The sequence below is a fragment of the Alosa pseudoharengus genome, unplaced genomic scaffold (assembly GCF_046254945.1).
Source record: "Alosa pseudoharengus isolate Yale_2024_CS ecotype anadromous, Long Island Sound unplaced genomic scaffold, YU_APseudo_1.1 YU_APseudo_1.1_scf_11, whole genome shotgun sequence".
Classification (NCBI taxonomy): Eukaryota; Metazoa; Chordata; class Actinopteri; order Clupeiformes; family Clupeidae; genus Alosa; species Alosa pseudoharengus.
The window spans coordinates 32193780-32204695 of record NW_027468576.1 but is presented as its reverse complement, the minus strand read 5'-3'; the positions used below and the strand labels follow the sequence as shown (position 1 = coordinate 32204695).

The 10916-nt window shown below is 39.3% G+C and overlaps 1 long non-coding RNA gene across 1 annotated transcript; it reads left to right on the top strand.

Annotated features, from left to right (window-relative positions):
- Positions 1–1302: 1302 nt before the first annotated feature.
- LOC143116464 (uncharacterized) lies at positions 1303–9074 on the top strand. The gene is made up of 7 exons (XR_012985789.1): positions 1303–1370; positions 1486–1863; positions 6390–6551; positions 7046–7150; positions 7328–7450; positions 8565–8693; positions 8901–9074. It is a non-coding gene; the product is annotated as an uncharacterized LOC143116464 (long non-coding RNA).
- Positions 9075–10916: the final 1842 nt, after the last annotated feature.

Sequence of the window (10916 nt, the reverse complement as noted above, 5' to 3'; positions counted from 1 at the left end):
AATGTATTTTAAGAGTTATTTTGTCATCGGATGTTGTCACCACATGTCACCTGAGGAATGAATGGTAAATACACTAAAATGGCCACAATGTTTTTAGGCAATGTTTCCGGCAGAGCAGACCCTCCAATTATTGGTCTATAGGGTCAAAGTTAACAGAAAAACACAAATAAAAAATATGACAGAACATGTCAGGTTCAACCCATTTTATTGAGCTTTTGAGACTTTGGCTCCCCAACTAAAAGCCAGTTTGTCTGTCAAGTACTAACTCTACCTCAGCCTTTTTAAACAACACTGCACTTTTGGTTTATAGACACAGAGGGCCAGATGTACTAACGCTTTTGCGCCCACTTCAAGCATATTTGTTTCAAAACGTGCGTGTAAAATCATTGCGAGGTATGTACAAACAGGCCGCAATGATGTAAAAGCGCAAACTGCCTGTGGCGGGAGCTGAAAGTGGCAGATTGCGTTTGTCATGTCATGCATATGCATTCATGGGAGGATCCAGGGGAAAGTGGGAGTTTAGCGTAAAAAGATGGGAGGGGAAGAGTAAAGAGCACCTAATTATGTATTCCGTGGTATGTACAAAGACTGCTCCTGAAAGCGCACGTCTATTCTGCGCCTAAATACTTCCGCTTTGTAAAAGCAGGTGTTAATCCAAATTGCAGTTCAATGCGTCAATAAGAGAACCTTTCAAAGACAACAGAATCGCTATTTAGAGCACCAGTTTTGTAAGTCTTTGTACTATCAAAAGCAATATTATCTTTCGTTGGCCTTTCGAATGTCTTACTTTCACTTTCACGTCATTCACTTAAACTTTCCTACTTGCTAGATTTGACCAATCTAACATATATGTGCACAAGTAGTTTGAGTAGAACTACTGATCATTATCTCCCTGCTTGTTGACATCTTATCATATATGGTATTATTTCATGATCGCTAAACGTTTGATTCTTTTTAATGTTGCCATCAGTTAACTTCATTCAACTGCGCTTGTATGTAGGCGCTGCCATTCAGTTGTGGACGTTCGTAAATTGCGTTTATGGGCAGAGAAAGGCGCAGTTTACACTAAGGATTGAACGATTGATAAATACGACCTGAAACTTGGGTCTGACAGCGTTCGCAATCTGCGGTTTGTCCATGACGCTGATAACGTACGTACATCTGGCCCTCAGACCCCCACTCAACTTGCCTCCACTCAAACCACAACAATCCCAACAACAGTCACAGGTTTGCTCTCACTTAATGGAGGCTTGCTTGTTTGATGTTCACTGTGATACACACTGATCATTTGTTAGGCATTTTTATTATGACAATGTTTTGCCCTTGTTTCTGTGTTTCAGTTAACCCAGCAATCCTACCATGTAACAGCAGTAAGTAATAGTGTCTCTGAAATGAAGAAATGATGAGAGCAATACAGAGAAATAATGTCTGTTGGCAAAGGTGCTTGAAATGAAACAAAATCCATTGTGTCTCTGTGTTTCCCAGGAATGTTTTACATTGTGGACAACTATTTTGATGTGATGATATACATTGAACTGAATAAAGACAACCCAAGTACCATTGCTCCCACCACTGCCCCAGCAAGTACTGCAAATACCACTATCACCGATAATACCACTACCCCTGTCCCTAGCAATGATGTTACGAGTAACATCAGAGCTATAGAAAATATTGAGGGGTACACACTTAAATTCAATGATGGCTCTTCATCTGACTGGAACTTCACTGGTAACTCATTCACCATCAGAAACCAAGAATTGAAACCATGCACCACTTACCAAATAAATATAATTGGCACTACCAACGGGAGCACCATTTGTAGATTAAATGGTAACCAAACCACTTTGACAACCAGAAACATGGGTAAGTTCTGATAGCAATAAAATGTATGGTTAAAATGGATAATAATTTAACTTCAAGACTACTTTTAGTTAGCCATGTAACCCATCTTGGTTTTAAACAAAGACACTATCCCCTCCCCCAATGGAATGCTAATGTGCTGGTTTAAGGCCTATCACTTACACAAGACAAAGGATGCTTCCTTGATATAATGTATCCATGTATCATGAAATGTAAATGTATTCATGTCTGGTATCATTTTGATAGTCTCATTACAAGGATTGTAATGATGTGATTGTGAGAATGTTTGGAACATTCTATAAGTGATATTTCTGATATATAAGATATCTCTCCTCATGCTATTCTGACAAGAATTCATAGGTGTGAAGTGGGTGTGAGTAGGTGTGTCTGATACCAACTGTAGAACCAATCAAGTGGGCTTGTTCTTGGCGCCACTTTGTTCTTTGTTTAAACCATTTAAAAGTAACTAAACTGCAATGTTTGTGAGATCAGATTTTCAAGATTAGAGCATGGAGAACTGAGAGAGAGAGGGTGATCCTACAGAGGCCATGGCCTTGTGCCATGGCCTGGGCTAGGCCTACATAGACCTTTTTTTGTACTCTCTCTGCTTGTAACAGAATAAACCTGATTCCTGAGTTTTTCCTGAAGTTCGCCAGTCTAAGATTAATATTAAGTAATTATTCACCTACAATTACTTTCATGGAGGTTCCAACCGCAGAGATAATATACTTTTGTCGCTGATTCTAAGACGCCGCAGTTTTTTTTTTTCTTTTTCTCATCGCTCTGGTGACAGCTCCCAAGTTAAGGACGCTTTTTATCTGCATTTCTTCTTTGGTGATGAACGAAGGTGGATCTGTAAATCCGGGCGGTTCCTACTAACCACAGTTTGGAATGGGCGGTAAGATATCGGAAAAGGCATTCTGAGTGAGTAGACATTTTGGCAAAACCGTAACTTAATAGTGGACACAAAATTGTGCTTCCCCGATTTTGGCAATATTTTGGCAAAACCGTAATTTAATAGTGGACATAAATTTGTGCTTCCCCGATTTTGGCAAAACGTCGCACAAGACGAATTAATCCATATTTTGTAAAGCGTCTATATATGTGTTGGATTGAAGTCCAATGGTGCCTCTTTATTGGATATAAGGAGTAAATAGATTAGCGAGTGTGCTAGGCAGCTCAGTATTAAACACGGTGGTTCGTGTGCAATCTATTTTTCGCGGGTTTTAGGGACATCATGTCCTAACAAGCTACGTAGCTTATGCCCCTTTGTGTTTACAGAACATTTTATTCCTTCATTACCAAAACAGAATATTAGACAGAACTTGGCGCTGCCCTTTTTGTTTTTATCACCAAGAGCGTATGAGCGGCTAGAATCCAAGCTAACACTAGTCTTGTTTTGTTTTTGAGTAGATGTGGTGTTTTGTTTTAGGCTACATCTACACTCAGATGATGAATCCAGGATTTTTGTCGTAATCTTTTTCAAGTGTGCAAACAGCATAAGCTCAAACAGCATAACCTCAAGAGAGCATGGTTAGGCCTCTTTTAAGTACGCCTGAGCTAACTAGCTGCCGCTAGGGGCGTCTAGATGTCTTTGTGAGCTAATATGAGCTAACTGAAAAGGCTTGACTAAACTTCTTTTGTTCTTTTAAGCAGGAAATTCTTCCTGCAGCCCGTTTAAAGTTGTCCTCCAGCTCCATGGAGCTGTGTGTGTCTGTGTGTCCAGTATGAATGAATGCGCGTGTGGGCCGGCCCTGTGTGTGTGAAATTTGTTTATTTCGTTATATGTGTTTGTTTCCATTTTTTGTTTCAAGTCCTTCTTTGTTTTCTTGGGTCAAAAGTTTTCACACCTTTTGCTATCTTATCTCACTGCCTTTGTTCTAGCAGCACTGTATTCTATAACCAACCCCCCAGCTTCTCCCCCATGGACACAAAAGGAACTTCACTGGGGAGATATGAACCTAAGAGGAGTGATAATGGGAAACCATTGTTGATTTCAACCATTTTCTTTCTTTCATTTGAGGGACATCTTTTGGGTTTAACATGTTAAGACATATTTTTTATTTTATTTTTGCTTGTATGCCAATGGGAAATGTTTGCTACATGTTTACGCCTTGTTTGATGTGGGCAAATGTTCAATTGAATGGATTCATACCCACAACTTGAGTTTCTTTCTGTTTGAAATTACCTTTTATTTGTTTTTAGTTTGTATTTTTTTGTTATAGTTAAGAAACTATAAAAAGGGGGAGATAGATGGTATTGACTTGAAATACCATCTAAGTTTATTGGTTTTATTGCTCAAATGGTCATTTTTTAAATGCCTACTGTTTTGTTTTACTGACCCTCACTTCTAATGCAAAATCTCTTTAAAAGACATGTAGGGGTACCCTACCCACGTGAGTCTGTGGATTATTTTTCTTTTAAACATCTAAACTTAACCAAAGTTTATTTATTTTCTTTATATTGGCCTTTTGCCAATAGATGCAAATGTGTAGTCTCTGTTTGGAGATAAATAGCCCTGCTATGTTAGAAGACCCATGCTGTAGGTGTGACTGTCTCCAATTGAGAAACTGAATACATTAGCATACTGTTGTTGACTTGTGAATCTGCATTCACGAGACACTGTTTGACTCTGTTTACACTCATGCTAATGTCTCTCAAAGTTGTTGTGAATCCACTCTCCAGAATCTCTTTCATGCCAGAAGGGACAAAGGGAGGTGTGACATGCCTTTGTCTTCGACTACCACTACGCAAACATCTCAAGAAGATCCTTTCAAGATGGCGAATGGCTCCACCAACCAGGCTCAGCTACCACGCCAGAGCAGCAGCCGTGGAGACCAGGCCATGCCACTGGACGAGATTGATGGACCAGACAACTCTGCCCTGGGCTCAGGTACAGCCAGCAGCAGCGGTCGGGGCCAGGCCAGTCATGAGACGAAACTGGACGAGGCTCAGGAACCACAGGTCCAACGGAACCAGTGGCAGAACCAACTGCCATGACTCTGGAAGCAACAAAACCGGACTGACTGAAAGCAACGAAAGGGGGTGCCGAAAGCAGCATCGCACTCCGCATCATCAAAGACACTCATGGCCCATTGTTCATGGACTGTTTGGACTGACACAAGGGTGCACGCCGAACGCGGCCTGCATGCACACCCTTTGCACTCGCATACACTTACACTGAAACAATGCAGACACATTCAAGTTTCATAAGAGGACCCTTCTTCAACGGAAGAGAAACGCAAGAAGGGATGTATGCTGAACGCTGCTTTCCTTGCTCACGCACACACTTACATTGATTATGGACTGATTATGGACTTTATAAAAAGAAAAATTTGTAAAAATTGTTCAAGAATGCTCATGTTTATGGAATCTTATTTTAAACTTCAAGTCATTCAGACTTGAAAAGGGGGAATTGATAGCAATAAAATGTATGGTTAAAATGGATAATAATTTAACTTCAAGACTACTTTTAGTTAGCCATGTAACCCATCTTGGTTTTAAACAAAGACACTATCCCCTCCCCCAATGGAATGCTAATGTGCTGGTTTAAGGCCTATCACTTACACAAGACAAAGGATGCTTCCTTGATATAATGTATCCATGTATCATGAAATGTAAATGTATTCATGTCTGGTATCATTTTGATAGTCTCATTACAAGGATTGTAATGATGTGATTGTGAGAATGTTTGGAACATTCTATAAGTGATATTTCTGATATATAAGATATCTCTCCTCATGCTATTCTGACAAGAATTCATAGGTGTGAAGTGGGTGTGAGTAGGTGTGTCTGATACCAACTGTAGAACCAATCAAGTGGGCTTGTTCTTGGCGCCACTTTGTTCTTTGTTTAAACCATTTAAAAGTAACTAAACTGCAATGTTTGTGAGATCAGATTTTCAAGATTAGAGCATGGAGAACTGAGAGAGAGAGGGTGATCCTACAGAGGCCATGGCCTTGTGCCATGGCCTGGGCTAGGCCTACATAGACCTTTTTTTGTACTCTCTCTGCTTGTAACAGAATAAACCTGATTCCTGAGTTTTTCCTGAAGTTCGCCAGTCTAAGATTAATATTAAGTAATTATTCACCTACAATTACTTTCAGTTCATAATGATATGAGATAGTTGGTGTTCCATTACACCATAATGTCAAAAGTCAACGTTTTTTTGATGTGGCATCTGAAATGTGCATGTTATACGTGTTAAATGTAGTCTTAGCATGTCATTGTTTTTATATTATTGATTGAATTGACATTATTGTTTTATTATTGCCTTTCCCTTTTTTACATTGCTTTTTTATTAGGCTATTGATTGAATTGATACTATTGTGTACTACAACTATTCTCCTTACTATATTTGACCTACATTTTAATCTGTTCCCTGTTCAATCTTAAATATTATTATGTTGTTTTGTATTTATGTGTCGCTTTGGACAAAGGCGTCTGCTAAATCCATAACCATAACCATAAATACACATGTTATCTATATTCTCCTATGTGGTACATACTTATCATTATTCATTCAATAGACAAGGACGATTTCAGACAAAATGGGAATATAACAGCAAGTGAAATGTGTTTTGAGACACACATGTGGGATATACCGGGACAATGGTGTCTCAACAGGACCTGTGAGGTGGAGTCATTTCCCATACCTATGAAGAACTGCCCTCTCAACATTGTCCCCCTTGGTATGGAATTTTATATTGCAATTTCCATACTTTGTTAAAACATAGGTTTCCCAGTGTTAATCTGAATAAGTGTTACATTTGTCTTTGATACGACTGACAAATAAATTCTTAATGGTCATATGCCCACCTATACATTTCACTGTGTTGTGGTCTGACGATTCTGCCTGAGAGTCAAGAGTCCTCTCAGTGGAAACCCCTCAGATTTCAACCCAACAAAACCTGAACTGAGGTCTAGGCTTGCAGCACTAAGTCAAATTTGACAATGGATATCAGTTACACAACCAAAAATAAAAAGAAGCTAAAGAATATTCATAAGAAGTTCAAAGTTATTGTATTGCTTTGTAAAAGCTTTGTTACTTTGAAATGTGAGATGCAAGGTTTGGACTGTGACTACATAACTGTGTGTGTGTGTCAAAACGAATCAATATTTACAGGTGAAATTAGTATATGTACACTAAATTGCAAAAAGTTCAGTTGAAAATATTATTTTGCAGTTGATGAGATTGTGCTGGAATATAAGGAGGAATACCCTATTGTGATTAAATGGGCAAACAAACCCAGCGAATGTCACAATGAGACTTTGGACTTTTACTGTACAGGTAAGAACAAATCCCCAGACATGGGGTAATCCTCATCTTAAAAACTGTATTCAGTGGAGATCTTCATTTACTCCTTTATTCTAGGTCTAAGATTAATCCATATCCAACTGGTAAATTATAACTGTAGTTCATGGTAATTATGTATTATAAATCATGTGAAAATTATTTTTGTTTTAGGACCAGGTGGTGCATCATGTCCGGTTGATAAATTAGAACCATACCAACATTATACCTGCATTGGAACCTACAAAAAATCTAGTTTCTCTCGTCAGAGCCAAACAAACGTGTTGCTCAGATGTGGTAAGACACTATGTACATTATTTCTGAAAAATCCAGTCTATCAGATTATGTATGTGCAAAAATCCACACATGCAAATAGAAAAGATAGAAATGTTTTAATGCATGTCTGTCTCTACATCAGGGGTCGGCAATTACGTTTGGACCCGGGCCAATTTTTTTTCAGACAATGGCATCGCGGGCCATAGCTTTTGTAATGGGGGGGGGGGGGGGGGGGGGGGGGGGGGGTTATAGGCCTACTATTTAAATTATTAATTATTATATTATATTAAAATAAACATCATCTAACTTTTAAAATGCATTTAATTTAATTCCATTAAAAACGTTTATTTGCTTATGTGCGCTGTTTTTATGCCGCCTGCTGCATCTCCTGTCGTCTCTCATGAAACAGGCGACTTGCCTAGCAACTTGCCGTAACTAATGTGTAGGCTACAAATATTATTCTTTTGGATGACGTGTAAATGATTAGCTGAACATTGCTATATGCTAGTTATCGATGCAAAATGTCGTTGTCAAAAGCCTTGAAAAGAAAAATTGATTCAGAATGCAGGACCTACAAAGAAGAATGGAAGCAGAGGTATGTGTTGAGCCTGCCTGCATTTCTTAATGCCAAGCCTATTAATTTAACGTAACATAGGCTATTTTTGACCTTGCCCACTGGAAGAGGGAGACAGGACACTGTTGTTGTTTTTTTGCACAAGATTACGCGCACTCGCGTGCCAATACCGTTCCGACCTGTGCGTCATGGATAACTGCAAGGATGTTCCACCTGTTTTGTCACTTTAGTAGGACTATCATCTATACCTCAATAAATGTTTTGAAATTGATGGGATTGCTGTAGGCCTTTTTTTCTTTTTAAAAACATGGGGTTAAAAAAAAAATTCATTCAACAGCAAATTAACGTCATCTCGCGGGCCAGATAGAATAGATGGCGGGCCAAAATTGGCCCGCGGGCCACTATTTGCCGACCCCTGCTCTACATGGAACATAATTCCCATCTAACACCATAGCACTGTTGCCATTCTTAGTTTGATTAGTAATCTTTGATCTGGTTAGGAGGTGAGATAATGGCTACTTGAATATATTTGTGATTTGATGAATGTTGATTCCTTTATAGATGCAAAGGTTACAATGCAAGATGTTGCTGGAAAAAAAACAAGCACATCACTTACCCTACACAGAACAATTGAAGGTGGAAATTGCGCAAAATTAAATTTCACCCTTAGAACCACATGTGGTCATTTTGGTGAGTGATAAAATATATTTATTCCTCACCATTTTCAAATAAAAACATGTATTGAAATGATCTGTAGCTTGATTTTATTTGAAGTCTGAAGTATTGAATCCAGAAGAGTTTAATGTTACTGTAGAATAAAATACATTTAAACCAATTTACAAAATTGTGAATAATGTTGATAATTTTTTTCCACCTATGCTCAATTTTGTTTTCTAGACTGCGAAGAAATACCCAATAGCCAGCAGTGTGTCACAAAAGATTTAACATATTATACTGAGTATATATGTACCACAACCTTGTACTATGGAGCTGAATTTGTGGATAAAGTGGTCAAAACCATCAGGACTGGAGCTGACAGTAAGTATTTTTATTAAGTTATTTTGACAAAACAGATCAGATAAAAAAAGCAAGACTCAGGGTGACACCACCCCACACACACACACACATATACACACATGCACATACAAAACATTAAAATAAATATTAGGTCATAATCAGACACACAAATGCGTAAACTAAAAATACCGTTAACCTAATCTAACACAGTGGGCCCTATCATGACATTCTAAAGTGCATCGTCACTTGTCAAAAGTCTATTCAAATTTAGTAGGATGTCCAGTTCACATTGGGAGGGGTTTTGTTATCAAAAGTGGAGCGCATGGCGTAACAAGGTGTTTCTAGGTCTTTTAATCAGTCATATGGGTGTGTTTGGGGCGTAACATCATTTTAAACCAATGAGAATGACATCTGTCATTCCCTTTAACGTCGCAACGCGCGATATGTCAAATAAATGCATCGGTATTTTGGCATTCAACGGCGCATTTGAAGGAGGCTGCTTGCGAGACCGTATGAAATAGTCATTCTTAAACCATGCATTACTAAAACCTAGCATAGCCTTCACGCATTTGCACTCGTCTATTATTTGAACTCATTGGCAAAGTTAAACTAACTTCACCAAGGTGTCAGTCAACGAAGTAAGTTATATGCAGTTACTTTCACTATTGACTGACAATGGGTTACCATCGAAAACATAGGCTGGAAAAAGCAACACTTACCCTAATATTGCTCAAATGACTGAATAAAACAACATTTATCCTGCAGAGGAGTTGCTTATATCTCGTGACAGTGCGTCTTCAGCTGTGCTCCATACGTGTCTCTCGCCTCTCCCCTAATCACTTTTAACCGTCATTACCAATTTGCAAATGATGGTGAATAACTACTCATCATGAGATGTACAGTATTTCGTAATATCTTTATTCTAATTATGTTTCCCATTGTAATCGTGCAATTTGTAATGCTTTGCATGGACGTGCGCTGGTGTGCGTTCATGAATGATAGAAGGATGGTGCGTGCACCTGCCAATATGACTGTTGACATGCGCTCTTAAAATAGCATATGAACAACTCGCCATTGACTTCTGACCAGGTTTAGGTGGTGTATGATAGCGATTTTTAGACAACGCGCCAGGCCCCTCCCTAGGTTGTTAATTGCCACACCCCTGGTCGCAATGTTTAAAAAATAAACGTGCAAAATAGCGAATTCAACTTTCCGCGGGTGAATAACGAGTATTACGCCATGCGCTGGTGGCCCAAAATACAGCCAAGTGTAACCTAAACCAAAGACAGGGGTGTTGCCACTAGCACAGAGCTGTAGGGGGGGTCCAGGGGCAGCGTTGAAATTGTGTCTCCCCATTATAAAGTCTGTGATTTTATCCAGTGGGCATGTCCTTATGGTTCTCACCTGTATTACACAATACAGCACTGCATTTCACTGCATTCTGTTCTGGAAAGGGCCCCATTTAGAATGCTGTCACGTAGGGGCAGCATAGGGGTCATCATTTCCCATTGGAAGTGGATCTGATAGGGCACTGCATCACATTTTCTCTTCAAGAGGGCGCTCATTAAGGCACATTATTATGACCACCGCGCAGCGAAGCGGTGGTCATATAGGTTTAGTCAGAGTAATTTTCCATGTGTGTGTGTAGCCCCACAAGTATAGCATGGAACCATTGTTTTTTGCTTTGATCCATCGCCCCCCGGGCGGACCTCTGAATGCATGCCAAGGGCCTAGGATGACCAATTTTTGCGTATGTTTGCCTCCAGGGGCCATGTTAACCCATTCTATATGCACACATGTGCATAAACAGATACTGTACACACGCACACACATACATTCACAGTAATCATACGTATGACACACACACAGCAGACATATGTACGCATGCATGCACAT